This window comes from Heliangelus exortis, chromosome 1 (assembly GCF_036169615.1).
Source record: "Heliangelus exortis chromosome 1, bHelExo1.hap1, whole genome shotgun sequence".
NCBI classification, from domain to species: domain Eukaryota; kingdom Metazoa; phylum Chordata; class Aves; order Apodiformes; family Trochilidae; genus Heliangelus; species Heliangelus exortis.
Window position 1 is genome coordinate 140,382,945 of NC_092422.1, and position 16,569 is coordinate 140,399,513.

The 16,569-nt window shown below is 37.8% G+C and overlaps 1 protein-coding gene across 5 annotated transcripts in view; it reads left to right on the forward strand.

Moving 5' to 3' along the window:
* Nucleotides 1–1,344: 1,344 nt before the first annotated feature.
* SPIC (Spi-C transcription factor) overlaps nt 1,345–16,569 on the forward strand; it is a 30,383-nt gene continuing 15,158 nt past the window's right edge. For 2 of the 5 annotated variants that reach the window (XM_071727861.1, XM_071727894.1), the window contains exons 1-2: nt 6,409–6,876; nt 14,841–15,057. The gene's annotated coding sequence lies outside the window, so the exon portion shown is untranslated. Of the gene's footprint in view, nt 1,753–6,408; nt 6,877–14,840; nt 15,058–16,066; nt 16,371–16,569 lie in introns of those variants that run through there. The other 3 variants (XM_071727876.1, XM_071727885.1, XM_071727870.1) reach the window with 3 other exon arrangements.

The window sequence follows — 16,569 nt, forward strand, 5'->3', positions numbered from 1 at the left end:
TCCTGTCCCTCTTGTCCTACCTCACGTTGCTCTCTTTTTGACTCAGCATATGAGTGAACAGGGAGACACATGTGAGGTGGTGGTGTCATAGAATTACATCTTTTTCCCTAGATCTCATTTGTGACCTCTCAGAGTTCAGGAGCCAATGCTATCCACATGAAAATAGGATAGTTCTTGCCCTCTTGTTTAAATCTACATTGAATTTAAGGTGCCATTTTGTCATCAAGTGTTCTATAGGGTCTTCCAGCAATTCTTCATCATTTGCCTTAATTACTGTTTTCCAAATAATACAAAGTTCTTAGCAAACTTGAGGACTGCCTTGTTCTTTGTTCCTGTTGGTTTATGAGTATGTTGAACACTGGAAGCCTGAGCAGGCCTGCACTGGAGGACTGCCCTCTGCTGGGAAGAACTGTTGGAAATCTAAGAGCCATCTGCATGAACTCTTCTGACCCCTGTTAATACCTGCAAATAGTTCCAGTGTGTTTTCTGAAGTATAAATTTTAAAAGACCATGAAGGATTTTCCTTAGTGTTCTCTATTTCCGACACCTTCTGTTCCAAATTATTGTTTTCAGTCATTTGGCTTCCTGCTCTGCAATTCTCTGGATACCCCCTGGAGTCCAGGTGCCATGTTTGTGGCCAGGCACCAGTGACAGATCACACACCACAGAGAAGAATTGACAGAACCATAGAACAGTTGAAGATCAGAGGAGGTCAAAACCCCAAACTGAGCTATTTGCTCTCTGAGTTGTTCAGAACAGGGTTGACAGACTCCTAACTTTGGCATGTTGCTAATTTTTTTCAACCTGTGGGATTGCTATTTGTACTGCCACAGCAGTAGGAGGTACCTTGACTAAACCATCACTTAGTGTACCCTCTCATAGTCACAAAAGCACTGAAGCCAGCATGGACTAGACAGGTCCTGCTCTCCATTTAGGGCCCTAAGCACATCCTATCTAGTTGGCTCCTAACCTCTCACATCTGAAGCACCTGTCTCAGCATCACTGTGTGGTCCAGGTAGTGGTTTGAACGGCATCTTCCCTCCATCCTTTTATTCCTCATGCTTCTGAAAAACAACACTCACTTGGCAGAAATACAGCATTTCTTTTCATCATAAAATATGCCTGACTGACCATGCCAAAGGAGAAGTTAATCCTATAGAGGGAGGAGAACAAAGGAGAGCAGTGTAAGGTCAGGGCTGGAGGTGAGTGTTTGCAGGTAGCTTTACACCACTGCCACGGATTTCAGTGTGCTGGTGTGTGTATCACAAGGAAGTTCATATTGCTGTTCCTGATTTGCAGTTAGAATGTTGTAGGTTTTGTTTTAGGCTCTCGAGCAGGGCTATAATTCTATCTCTTTTCGTGAGAACAAAAGTAAAACTAGAAAAACAGTCAATGATTGATGCAGAGAGATTTGCAGAGCTGCCTTTGAATTTAAATACCTTCTCATCCTGGGACACATACTTGAAGTAAATCATAACTTATTCCTTCTCACACAAGTTTCTTGTAGTTTGTTTTGTGGCATGTTCCTCAGGAAGAAAAAAAGTACCTCTTTGATTTGATAGAACTTCCCCACCTATGAATTATATATAAGCAAAAATGTATTTTCTCCTTCAGAATTTTCTGCTAATGGAAAAGTCAGTTTTTATTTGTAAAATTAAGCACCTCCAATGTAAGAATGGGTTACAGGAGACCTGTGGGGCACATAAGACACATAAGCAGCTCCTCTTCACCTGTCAAATACCATAATTAAAGGTAAGGCTGGAACTGATTTCTTAAATGCCATTTGAGCATAATTGCATGTAAGCTATGCTACCTACAGTTTATGACTGCTTTGTGCATTAGATCTATAATAAGCTCCCTTGAAACAGTTCTTGTGGTTCCTGAACAGCTGCTGGACTCAGAGCACATAGGTTTTTAATAATAGTGAGATTTCAGGCAGTGCAGTTTCATTGAGCCACCCTTGCTGACATCTGATGTATTGTGGTGTGAGAACTTTTCTAGAAATTTTCAAGTGCCAATCATTAGACTAATGTCTTTATTTTAGGAAGAGTTGGTGGGTAATTATGTTCATTTGAATTGTGATATAATTTCATAATCTTGCATGCACTGATCTTCAAAATACAGTAACTGAATTATTTTCCTGTGAATTTTTGCACACATCTTTAAAATACCCACTATTGTAATATTGCATAGTACCCCAGCTTCCCACTCCTTTCATTTGCTTTAGTCCTTTTCCTAGCTAGCACGGTGAAGCTCCTAGCTTTGTGTTGTCTGTTCTGGAAGATGATGTAAGGAAAATGGTCAGAACAAGTCAGATTTAAATACACTTGTGAGTTAGAATGTTTGCTTGCTAATGATTTTGATTGCCTCTCAACCTGCTTTTGAACAACTGTTCAGAGGGCTAATAATTTTCCTAGTGATGGTCTGACAGCATGGTCATTTTAAACACTTTGCTAAACCTTCAGCAATTATTTTCTGCAACTGGTCTGATAATACTGACTTGTATTTGTTATTTGTTGAACATATAAAATTGTATATGTTCCTTTCCAAGTTAAGTAAAGGCGGTTCCTCCACCTTATTGATCATAATAGGTGTGTGGCATTGGCAGGTGACAAGTCATGGAAAATAATCATTATGAGTCCCATTGCTGTCCCTGCATTTTCCCATGCACATCAATCTGTTGCTAACCATGATCACTTATAACAGTTCATTACAATTTTAACACAGTCAGTTCCTGTGCAGTAAGGATGTGAACAATATCTACTGATGTAAAAAGTGCCCAACTTTTTCCTGTTGGGATGTTGAAAGTCCTGATTGCATTAACAATTCATAATGCCCAAATATCATTCCCCATGTGTGCCCCAAGACTGTCCCATATATTTAATAACAATTGTATTCATCAGTTCCTGAATTTGACTTATAAGATAGTTGCTATTACTTTGACTTTTCTGCTGCAGCATCAGCTAACAATCTCAGTTTACTTTCATATCCTTTTGTGATATCTACCACCAACATTTGGGCTCCCTTAACAAATACTGTGTCAGGTTTATAGAATTAATTTTTGTTATCTTTTAATAGCAGTTTTTTAAATACTATCCTTTCTTTTTAAACTCTTCAGATAATAGTTCACGTGATTGGTTGTGTCTTGTACCATAAGACAATATCCAATAATATGAGAGAAAGTTCCATTGCCTACCTGGCAGTGCCAATGTAAGTTGAGTGTCTTGTCTGCCCCTCAAGAAACTCTTGCAAGATGTCCTCTGGCTCTCAGTTGCAAAGCCATGAGGAACTGCCTGTGTGAAATGCCTCTGTAATTAACTATCCAGTTTTTACTGATTTTATCCTTCTCAGAGCTGGAAATCCCACAGCCCTGGGGAAGCAGCTTTCCTCAGATCATAAATTCTTACTTCCACCACTCACAGGATTTCAGAAAGATGGTTAATGGTGCAGGCATCTCCCATTCTGATGTTAGTTTCTTACTACCTTCTTCCTCTTATATTACCACAGCCACTTCTTGGATCCCATATTAGATGGTATTTTATCCTTATCTACTCCTGTAGTAAGCTGTAGTTAAAGTCCTTTCTCAGTGTCCTCCTGCCATCCAAAGTCTGTGCAGTTCTGTGTGTTTTTTCAGGCTTGTAAATTGAGGATCAGTCCCAAGAGTCTGGTAGTACCCAAATCTCCCTCCCTAGTGCTGGAATATAGGATGGCATCACAAGTACTGGTTGGTAGAGGTAATCATTCCTTGACAGATACCAAATTCTCAAGCCCAGAGTTTCTAAGTAAATAGCCTTTATGTCAGCTTGCTCTGCTAAATAGATCAGTTGTGGAGTAGTGTATCCTTTCAAGATGTCTATTTTCTGAAATGGTTTTAATGGGGCCCTTCCAGTCTGATACAGCCATCCTTTGATCTTTTCCATTAATTCTGGTTTCGATATATCAGTCCATGGGGCAATACAGAATCCCAGATACTTCTCAGAACTCCCATGTTCAATCATTTTGAGAGAGGTACCATTAATCATCCAAGGATGACAGTCATTGATCATACATAAATCTTTTGTAGGCTGGATGTAAAACCCATAACACTTCTCCCCTTTTGTCTTGAAGCCAGCTAGATCACACACACACAAAAAAAATCTCAATATTTTTCTCCATTCCCTCCCATGACCCACTCAACAGTACCACGTTGTCCACAAATGCTGTAGTTATATTTTTTTAAGTGTTTGTATTATTTCCATGTACTACTCTCATTTCTTCACTTACGACTTGTATTTGTGACATTTAGATTAATTGGCAACATGTCTGCATAACAAGCCTGCAGCTACAGTCCCAAGAGTTTCCTAGTGGCAGAGTAAACCAGCAATCAACCAGCCTGCAACTGGTACGTGCACCTGCAATTCAAAAGCAAGAAACTGGAAATTCTGTTCTGGTGCAGTACACGAGTAGCACCAGACCGTGGGGCTGTTGGCTGTCCCAGAGATATAGCAGCTTCTGCAAAGAGCAGTATTAATCCTCATTTTCTACAGTTACTTTCAGATATTGTCAGGATGGACAGTATATAGGACAAACTGTCTATTTAATGAGAAGAATCCAGCCTATTATTATATGCAAGAATTCATATTGTGTACAGATTGCTTTGCTGCACAGATATGTTTCAAGTCGCCTTGCTCCTGAAAATAAAAATAATTTTGGGGGCTGAAAATTCACAGCATAGCTATCAATATTGTCATTTCTCATTGGCATACCATAGTTACTTGGTGCAAGTGCAAAATGTCACTTTATTGCATGAGCCATAGCCTTTTTTCCTCTCAGCTTCATGCCCTCAAAAGAGGTATTTTAGTCTCACAGGCTTACTGCCTTCTACACTGGCTTCCTTCATCTTTCAGAAGCTTCCTGAGAACCTCTCTTCTAGACCCTTCTTTCCTCCATGGATTACATGTCTCCCCTACTTTATTCTTTTAAGGACTGAGTCGTGCTCTCCACAGTTTTATCCTAAACTCAACGGCAGTTAACATGGGAGGGAATTTTTCCATTACTTTTCAGGCCACAGGTCTTATTCCTGGTGGTTGTTTCCCTAAGTCAGTATTTTGAGAGGTTCATCTCATGCTAGAAGAACAAGGCAGACCACTTTCAGTTCATGTGTAGACATCTCCTAAAACATGGGTGTGCTGGAACTAAGCCTCTGAAGCACACCTCTGTGCCAGGGCTTCTTAGCAGGGTTAATGACTCCTTTAATACTAGGGTGATCCTTACATGGGCAGTGAGAGGGCCATATCCTGATCAGGAATATTTTGATTTTTCTACAGAGAAGCTGTGTGAGTAGAAGTCTATATGCTGGGTAGAGCTACACAGAAGCCCTTAACAAGTTCTCTGCCTGGTTTTGTCCAAATGTCTTGGATTGACCATTTTTATATATACGTGCAACAATATCTTCGTTCACAAAGTTACTTCTTTAAAGGACAGAGAAGGTGTCATGGTCATGATAAGGGAAAAAAACCCAAATCTGTTGATTTCAGCTTTTATATTTCTGTTTGTCTTAATTTAGAATAGAAATTCAAGATGAAATTTGTGCAAGGTAGAGAGGGAAAGCATCAGATTCAACCAAAATGAAAGTTTATTGAAACATGCAAATAGAGATGGTCAAAGTCTCAAAGCCTTTGTTGTCTCACAGCAGGTTTGCCTGCCTCTGTCACCACATTTTCCACTGTTCATATCATCTACTGTCCTAAAACACTGAATCTGAATATGTTTGTTAATTTCTTCTCTAAGCCTTCCACTTTCTGACCTCCCTGTTGACAGATTGTAAATAGCAATTCTATTTTCTTTAAGGTCAGAGTTGCTACCAAACTACTTATCTTTGTATCACAAATATTTGCTTAACATGCATGGATTTAAATCAGCAGCTCCAGCAGTTCAAAAAGTTTTTTGAAAATCTCAGTACTTTTTCAGACTTTGTTATGATTTAAAAAATTTAATTTGTCAGGAACCAGGACTGTTATTGAACATTTCATTTTGTACTGCAATCAGTAACAATACAGAAGTTGGCCTCATCATAGAGTATTTCATCCTGTTAGACAAAATATACAATTCCATTGATAAGGACTTAATTCTGTTCATGGTCCACCAGCTGTATGTTTTATGGCAACATGTAATATTTATGAATGGAAATTCTATGTTTGCACATAGTGATGAGAAAAACCCAGCAACTTGCTATTTTATGGCTAGATTATTGGTATTTTTGTAACATGAAAACCATTTGGAACATGCACAAAAGGGATCAAATAGATCATCGACTGTAGTCACTCACAGTCATGAGCAAATATTTTTTTTAGATGGCTGACTGAGAAAAATCCACAGGATAATCAACAGGCACCCTGAGCCCCAGAAAGCTCTTCAGCACTGAAGACCTGTAGCCTCTGAACACACCAAGGAAAAAAGCAGCTAAATGCCAGGTTGCTCATGTGGTGTGTCACTGATCACCTGGAATGTCACATGGAAATGATTCAGGGATCAGTGGCATCTACTTGCAGTGACAGGGGATAAATGGAGTAAAGGATCTCATCAAAAGCAAGCAACAATCTGTGCTTTCAAAATCTTCTTGCAGTGGTGTCCTAAGATGTATAACTAATATATTCATACTCTCTGAAACAGCTGTCTAGAATCCCAGCTGAAATAAGTGCTTGTTAAAGAGAGACCTAAATGACACATAATGCTTTAGCAGGTGTAGTTTAACTGGAAAAGAAGCAGCAAAATGGGAATGAATTCAGAGATGCTCATAGATAATGGGCATTCTGCAGAAAAGTATTTCAGTTAAGACCAAAGAGAATATGGTCTATAGCAGTTTACTGCTGGTGTAGAAAAAAAACATAATTTCAGGTAAGTCTGCTGCATCTTCATTTTTTTTTGTCAGATGACCCACAAAACATTTTTTGCCCAGGAATCCATTGCAACCAGCAGGGTAGGTTGACTAGTTTGAATTATTTGTAGTTGATCTCTGCAAGGCATATGTTATACACTGGCAAAGAAAAAATGTGTTTTTCAACTGAACTTCTGTTAGCGTCGTACTCCTTGCCACACATGGGCAATTCACCTATGTAATCCCTTCTCGTTTCTGTATAAAAATATGTTCCATGTTTTCTGCATAAATACTGTATTTAATTATTCTTCAAAGGAATGTTAAAATCAACCTAGTATGTCTGCTGAAATGTAGAATGTGGATATATTGCTATTGTTCTGAGGGAATAGTGCTACTATATGTTAGTGGGTTTCAAGTTCTTTTAAAAAAAAAGAGGAACTTACTTGTAATAAACATTATGCTGAGTCATATAAGTCTTAAAAAAGTAGATTTATGATTGTTTCTTAACATTCTCATGGGAATTCCATACTTTCAACAAAGATTATTTTAATCAAAGCCAAAGACATGTTTTCTGCTTATTGTCTTTTCATTTGGTACCTTTCAGTTTCCAAGTTATTGCTGGTCTGTGTCATTTTCATAAGCAAATGTTTTCTCATCAGTCTTCGTACTCTGAAATAGCAAAGACAGAACTCTAAAAGGACACTGATAATAAATATTTAACTGTAGGCAAATATACTGAATAAGACACAATCCAATTATTTTTAAATGATGCACGGAGGAAACTGTAGCTATGTTCTTTTTCTGCTTTTAATTTTGCTTATAAAAAAAGGACCCAATGCCTCTCCTTCCTCATCAGTATATGAGCTGATTATTTTTGCACAACACGTATCAAGATCTTCATGACATGCTTGTGTTAGAAGGCCATGGACAGCTAGAAAGTGAATTAAACCATGAAATAAGGAGAGGAGATGTGTCAGCACTCTGACTGCTTGGTCACAGGCACATCTCAAACTCTGCCTGCATCTCATAACTAACTGGGGTCTGTAGGAAGATCTCATTCCCAATTCCTTGCATGGTGCTGCTGAGGCTGACAATGCTCGGAAATTTATTTACTGGCTCAGCCTAGGTGCTTTCCCAAATGGAGCAATAGCAATATATTTGTCATCTCTGACCTGTAAATAGTGTCAGATTCCCCTTCCCACAATTTATGAAGTATGTTTTGTGCCTGTAATTGATCTGAGGTTTTTTCAATTTGTGAATTTTTAAAATACAAATGAATGCTGAGAATCTGAGAACTGAAGTGAAGGAATTTTTAACTAGTTACATTTTTTTATTAACATCGGTTTCTAGGACTATGTCCATGTGACTCAAAATTCTTCAAAATTTTTGAAAATATCTTATTACTTTTGGTAAGGATCAAGAAGTCCCTTTACAAGTAAAAATTTTTTTAAAAAAACAGAAGATGTGACAATATTCTAAAGTAATAAACTAGTAAGTTACTACAATCATCAGTTATAACATGGCGAAATGAAGGGGACCTGTACAACTTTAATTTACCCTAAATGTGTACATGTGTTATGGTACTATTTTGACATGATCACCAGCTGTTTCTGCTAGCAGATCTTTCCTTCTTTCAGTGCCCATATGGGACAGTGCTCTTTTAGGGACTAATTAGCCAGTGTGATTTCATTACTGATTGGATCCCCAAACCTTATTTACTAGACAATCAGATGTTGCTTTCAAAAAAGAGTGATAATCTCTTTATATCCTTCTTCCATTACAGCATATGAATGCTATAAAACCATTAAGACATTTATATTCATAAGAGCATTGTGGTGTGAAGATAATTTTATTAGCCCTCCTTCACAGATGAAGACACAAAGAGATTATCTTAGAGAATACCCTCTAATTTTGTGTACTCAGCATAAAATACCTAAGAATTTATGTTTTAGAGACTTCAGCATTTGTGCACAGTTCTTGCCACTGGCTCAGGCCAGTGCCCAGTGACTGCACTTGCAGGTGGTGGTGCTCAGCATTTCTGCAAATCTGACATCGAGGTCTCAAGCCAGAAATCCCAAAAATGAGGAACATACAGTAAGTGACCACCTGTGAAAGTTTGTTCAAAGGGACTTGCCTACCATCAATTGGGAACTCTGTGGTAGAGACAGGGTCAGAACCCACTTCTCCAGGGTCGCATTCAGCTGCTTTAATTTGAGAGCATCTTCTCTCTTCCTTATTTGCCAGACAATTTGTAACTTCTGCAACAGATGTAGCAGCATTTCTGTAAATCACGGTCTCATTTCCTGAACAGTTCCACTGCACCATTAGGGTAAGATTTATCCCATGCACAAAAAAAAAAAAAAAAATAAAAAAAAAAAAATAAAAAAAGTAGAGGTTTTTAGAGGAAAATGTTAAAATATACGCCAGAAATGGAAGGAAGGGAGATAACTATGTTTTGATTTAGTGCTTTTTTGTCTTAGGAGTTCTTCTGCATTCTTCTGGAAGAGGCTCCTTCATGCCCCACTTTCAGATTCCTCAGTTAACAAAAGTAGTATTTGGAAAAAGCTTGTCATAAAAATATCTCTCCAGTCTGATACATGCATCCCCACCATTTGAGTTAACTGCTTAGCTGATGGCAATGGCAGGTGGCTGTCTCCCTTCTTCACTAAAGAGTTTCACGGATATTTGCTGCAGCAGGGAAGCACTCAGTGTCCAGCTGAAATATTTAGCTCCACTGTAGTCTTGGAGTCTGGGAGTAGAAAGAGGACTTTGGTCCTTCCCCCTCCATTCCTCAAGTTTACCCCTCCCTTCTTTCACCTTTCAAAAGCCGGTCTTCCCTTTCCATTATCTGTGACTTCTAGTAATCTTGTCCCCCTCAGACCAAGCCACGCTTTTCCCCAGTCCTACTCTCTTCATCCAGGTTCCACAAAATTAGCCCAGATTCCCTTATGCCTTCCTTTTTCTCCTTGCCAAATAGGTTCCAGTCCTCTTTTCTCTGATTTAGTCTCTCTGGAACCTCTTCCCACCCACTCCATCGAGCACACTGGAGTACGGAACCAGTGTCAGTGAAACCACCTATCTCTGGTGGCCTTCCACTCCCAGTCTTTCCACCCATCATTTTCTGCTCTTCTAATTACCAATCACAGCTTTCTTCTAATGACTCTCCTGGAGTCCTGCACAGCAGTCTCTGGTACTCCTTCCTCCCAAATTCAGCCCTTCTTGTGCCTGGATGCCAGTTAAGCAGCTGCTTCTCCCATGAAGCTTGGTGACAGCCCAGGTGGTAGTAGAAGTAGTTGATCTGAAAGAAGAAAGAAAGAGTTGATCTGAGAGAGCAGGGAAAAGATAGTTCTCAGACTATTAGTGCTCAGCTGTGTCCTGGCACAAAGCTTCTGTTACAGGGCAAGTCCTGATTTGCTCCTGCAGCACTTTTCCACAGTCCTGTGCCTGGGAATAAATTGGGAAGGAACAAAGCACACTTCATTGCCCAGGGTCCTGGTGCTTCAGTTGCTGGAGTATGAAAATTCACACAGGTGAAGAATTGCAGTGGCTTGCAATGTAATCTGAATTCAGATGAGTTTTTATGGAACAGAAAAAAAAAAAACCTCATGTCCCAAACACAAACCATATCATACCTGTGAAGTTTTCTGTCCTGCAGATATTTCTTGAGGACAATGCAGTTCTGCTTGCCATGCATTTCAGTTAAAACTATTGAACAAATGTTCAACATGAGGTCCATGGTGGCATGAAAACCTCATATCTACCCAGTTATTTCTGTCCTGATTTGCATTTATGGACCTTTCTCAACATGTTAGCACTCCTTGACATGGGATGATGAAGTTTGATCTTCTAGGCTATTATGCATAAAATGTGCAATGTTTCAGTTGTGTGTAATTCAACTGAGTAGCCTCTATATTCCCTGAATTGATATGTTGTTGAAGCCTCCAACATATATTTTGCACAGATAACATTAAGAGCTTGGCTGAAAATAAGAGAAGTACAGCAGACACAGGTCAAAAATACTGTTCAATTTGAAGACTGATGTAGAATATTTGTCATTTTTCCTTTTCTGCATCATGTTTACAATGTAACTTGCAAGCTGCCTTCTCTGGAATCCTAATTATATTTGTTTCTGTAAATTGTCTGAAATCCTTTGGGGAAGCTGTTAATTACAATTACCTCTTACCATGCAGTAATCAGCAGCTTATCTGGGCATGTTAAGCACACACAGTTTTAAGTTAAAATGTACACATCTGAGTGTTTTCTGAAAATGGGTATCTAGCTCTTACTTTGTTTGACTTAATCTTTAAAGTCACTTAAAATAAATCTCAAATCTTTATTCTAGATTCCTGTGTGTGACTGACTTAAGCAGTTAGCTGGTCAACAGCTTGAAAATTTCATAAAACAAGCAACCAGAAGTCTGAACTTATAAACCATGATTCCACTTCTCAGTTCACTTCATGCTTTTTTGCATTTCTTTTGGACCTACCTTTGTCATCCCTGTAAACTAGAGTGAGCCAGGCTTGCTGAGATCATGTGTGTGAGCAGGAAGAATTCCATGGAAAACGTTTACAGGATATATATAAGGATAAGATGTGGTTTAACTGTCAAGTCTCTTCCTTTTTGCTGAATTCAGTAAGAATTCAAAATGCAGGCATCAAGCCTTTGTCTGTTGTAGGTCTCTCTTAAATTAATTAAATTTTAAAGTGTTCAATTCTGTGGGCTTCTGTGGCTGATAAGAATGGAAGTGGGAATGGCAACAACAACAACAAAAAAGGCATTTCTAATTTTTTATCTTAACTTCTTAACTCTTAGCTTTTCCACTTATATTTCTCTTTTCTAGACATTACCTCAATGGAACACGGGAAAAAAAAATCTCACAGACAAGTTACTTGTTAGATGTTACCACTTCTTTTACCTCAGAGAGAAATTGAAAGAATATAACCAATACCCAAATAGAAGCCACTACAAAAAGACAGTTCCATTTGAGATTTAAAAACAAACCCCACTCCCCTTAAAAAAAAAAATTCTTTCAAAAAAGAATCCAAACCAGGAAACAATATTAAATATTAAACAATTAATATTAAACAATATTAAAACAATTAAAATATTAAATACAAAAGCCTTCTACCCTACCATTGACATACAGGATTTGTTTAGCACCAGTTTGTAAAAATCCCCAAAGCCTAAGTACTGTTCAGCACTTCCCTGATAATATAGGAAGCATTTATTTGCTAGCCATAGCATTTTATGCCAACATAACTGTTTGCCTCATCAAAGCACAAACCTCATTATCTGGCACAGCTGTTTTTCAGTCACCTTCAGAGTATAGTAGTGATAGGAATTCTATTTTTAAATAATTTCTTTTAGTAGTCTGCAGTTCTCTAAAATTTATTTCTTTTATCTAGAATTCTGGCAGGAATCTGACCTCATTCTATTCCTTCAACAGACAGAATGTGCTTGGATTTTTTGTAACATGACAATTATAGAACTAAGAGTAGATTTACATATTTTTTGTATTTTTACTACTTTTATTCAGAGCATTTTACTGTAAGGTTTGACATTTTTTCATGTCTCCAACTGAACTAGATCAATTGGTTCCCCCTCACAACTATTTATTACTGTCTTCCTTCAAACCATACAGCTTCCTTCCTTTCACATGATCTGTTTTCAGGTCTTCACTACACTTTTTTCCCTTCTCAGCCCTTTCTAGAAAACAGCTGTCCAACTCCCTGGAGGGACTTAATGTAGATATCTGTCCCTCCAAATGGATATTTTGTCAGAAGCTCAGACGTCTTTGCTTTTGCTTTTTTTCCTTAACTTTGTGGTACCAGTTATGCAGCGTGACAATAACTTGCATGGGAATTATGTCAAAATGTGATCAAACATTTTGTCTTAATAGAAAAAATAGGAGCATATTCACTTTTCAGTGCATCTGCCTGGGAAGGAGAGTTCATCTTCCTGCTGCTGCACGTTGTTGAATTTGGGATCATCTATTAGGGCTATTTATAATTATTTTAGAAAAATGGTCTTGAAGCACAAATACCTGGAGGAAAATTCCTATGGAACATTTCAGCTTTTCATTGAAAGCCCAAACTGAATTCTCTTTCCAGTTTTCAGAAAGTTAATGTCAGTGTGCAGTTTGCTTTGCTACTTCTTGGTCTTCCGATGATATTGCACATTTTCCATGGAAAAAATCCCATATTGTGTTAAAACCATTTTCCACCTATCTTAAGTGGAAATTTATTTCTTTTATAGTGCCTTATATTATTTCTGACTATTTTGAAGTTAGAAATGAAATACATACACTTTATAGGTTTTACCCGAGTATCCTATAAAGTGTTGAATTTAATTTAAGGTAAAGGTCAATTTTTATTCCTATAATAAAAAAACACCTTATATTCTTATAATGTATGGTATCAGTTCCATTAATAGTGCACTCATTAATTCTATTCTCTAGCTCAATAGACTTAGGAATTCTAGCTGACCTCATGATTTTCTTATCCAGCTTTTTGTTATAGGCATATTTTTTTGATTCCTGGTAATTTTCAGAGGATTTCAAGACAATTTAGGGCCTGTTTAATAATAGATGTTGTTTTTTCTACTTGTTCAACAACTAGATGTGGTTCTTCAAGAGATGCTTATGTGGTCTGTCTACCTGAACCTGGTATGTATCTTGTCTTAAAAATGTTAGGATACTGCATTTATACTGTTTAATTCTACATGTCTGCTATAGGTCTTTTAATTGTGGGTTTTTTTCACCTGATTCATAGTTTCTAAGATCTGATTTTCCTTTTCCTCTAAATTTTTTTTTTTTTTTTTTTTTTTCCCAGTTGCATCTGTTTTGTGATAACTCATTGTACCCAAAGCAATTTGTGGTTGGAGCAAGATGATCTTTAAGGTCCCTTTCAACCCAAAAAATTTTATGATTCTATAAAAACTAGGTGCTTGCCCTTTAAAGTCTACCTATTCCCAGACTTGATAATAGTTATCAGAGATTATTTTGCTCCTTTAATATGAGTGTTATAATAATAAAAAATAAATTAAGGAAGCAAATATGTTAGCCACAAGAAGTTCTCAGTGCAATTGAGCACTGGGAACCAGGTTTCCATGCATCTTCTGTTCTTATGAACTTATTTAGGCATCCAGTGTGAAAAACAATCAGAGACAATCTACTGAGCTTGATGGACTTTTGGTCAGAATAATTTCAGCCATTCTTTCCTTCTTAAGCCTTGCTCTTTAATGCTGCATCCCTCCAGCTCACAACTAAAGTGAAATACGTTTTGCATTCCCTTCATACTCCACAAAATTTGTCCCACCAACAATTCAAAATCTTCCACTGCAGCCAACAACCATTCTGTTATATGCTTTTATCTGTTTTCTTTGAAGGCATGTATATATCCTGAGAATATTGCTTTTTCTCAAATAGTCACCCCCTCGAATTTGTTTCTAGGCTCTGCCTGGAAGGTTATCATCAGGAAGTACTTTTGCACCTTTACCCGAACCACACTAGAATGCACTGTTGTGCAGTTGCCTAATTCTGGAAAGACTGAATTATATCAACACCTCTCCAGCTGCCTTTCAAGTTTTCTAAACTATTAGAGATCTGAATGTAATATAAAGCACCTCAAGGATCACTCTGTGCAGACATCTTGGCATTTCCCAAAGACTTATAGCTTAAGCAAATCAATAATCTCTCCATATTTAATAACCCTGAGTAGATTTTCCTCCAATTTACTTTTTTGAAAAGGTATTATTTCTTACTTTCTGCAACATCCTGTAGATAACTGATGTCTTCTGTAAATTAATGATTTGTTGTGTGAAGTACAGTATCCATTGCTGGTTGTGTACTTGCCTCCTGTGGCTTACTTCTGTGTCACTTCTAATACAAGGGCTCTAATAGAACTGTAAGCTATCTTTATGCATATTCTTTAAGTTAATACTGATTTAATAGATTCCTTCCATCCCCTATCTACACTTTTTTCAGGTTGAAGAAGCAATGCTGCTTTTATTTATATCTACAAGTGACCCACCCAGTCTGACTAGACCAGCGCCTTCCTTCTTCCTTGAACTGCCCAGCATCCAGATGCTGCACTTTTTCCTGCCTGATGCCCTTTGCATTGTCCAAGCTGGCAGCTGTTTCTAATGCTAATGAACAAACCTTTCCCCTGATGTGATTCCAGAGACTTTGATTTAAAATGTGGGTAAGGGCTGCCTCTTTTTAGTGCTGTGATCCATTGGCAGGAGCACTTGCTATGGAAACAAGTGATTTGGAAACAGCCTTTTCAGTGACTAATGGAGATTCAAATTTTGACATCTCATTAAGGCCCAACTTCAAGCTGAAGAATAATGTGGCCTGGACCTAACAAACAGGTTTACTATTCAAGGCCTTCTCCCTGAATGATGGGGAATGTGAGGTTAAACTCCTGAAACTGAGGGGACAACTGAACTCACTTCACTACTGTCCAGGGCAGTGCTGCCATCATTCATCTAGAATGCTCATCACTGCCCTCTTCAACACTGGGGCTTTAAAATAATAGAAGGGGCTGGAATTTCAAAATACTTGTTTCTTACTAGCTAGATAAAGTGCTTTTACTTCCTGTGAGGTGCTGCAGTTGCTGATTCAAGTTTGAGACACAAAACTGCTCCTGACATCTTCAGTAGTGTGTTGCATTCTGGAGACAGCTAAAGCATCTGCATTTCAGTACCTAAATTGTAAAGTCTGCTTTTTATTGACCAGGCCACAAGTCTATGCAGTGAAAAGGAAAGATTTCTAAGTTGTAGGATGGTTGCAGTATAGCAGCTATTGTATGCCTGTCTTTTTACCTTTTCCAAGACAGATACATTTACTTCCTCCTTTGGAGTCCAAGAAGCTCTGTCACCTACCCTTAACATTTATCAAATGTCAACTGTATGATTTAGGGAGAGTGGGATTGAAACTGGCTACTGAATTAATCCTAAATTATCTAAGTGTCCCTTGAATCTGAAGGTATGTTTCTTCCACAGATATCTGGGTTATTTGGAAAATGATTAGTTCTTATTTGGTTTTCCCAGTTTCTCTATTAAGTGTTATTAAAATACTCTATATGCTTTCTCTTTAAATAAAAGAATTCCACTTCTAACCTTTATCAGGATTACTGTTTTTATTAAATACTCTCCTATTATTAAGCCTGTTTCGCTTTGATTTTTTTCCACTGAAGTTTTATTGGCTTGCAAGTGGCTTAGCTATTCTAATATTTTAGGGAATATTCATTGTAACTGTACATTAATTAAAGTAATTAATATTTCACTTTAAAATCTTTAAATATTCATTTAGTCAGGGTTGGTGTGGGTTTTGTTTTGTTTTTTGTTTTCCCAATGCACAATTTGTTAGTAGTTCCTTGTGCTTCTGTTGTGGTTTCTGGTTTTCTGTCTTCACGGGACTTCCCAGCAGAAAGTCACTTCCTTTGGTTATATGGAGCCAAAAAGCAGCTTCCTGAGAAGTCCTCCTGACCCAGGCAACAGAACCAATATATTGGTAAATATATTTAAAGCTGTAAAGTGGGAGCTTGAGATGTGGGTTTGCCATTGAAGAGCTGATGTACCCACTCAGGCAGGTTCAGCCTTCATGCTGCACTTCTCTTTTTAGCCCCCAGAAGAGGTAACTAAATATTTAGGCCCAACCTGACAAGATTATCCAAATACCTGATTCTATAACTGTAATTATTTGAGGGTTC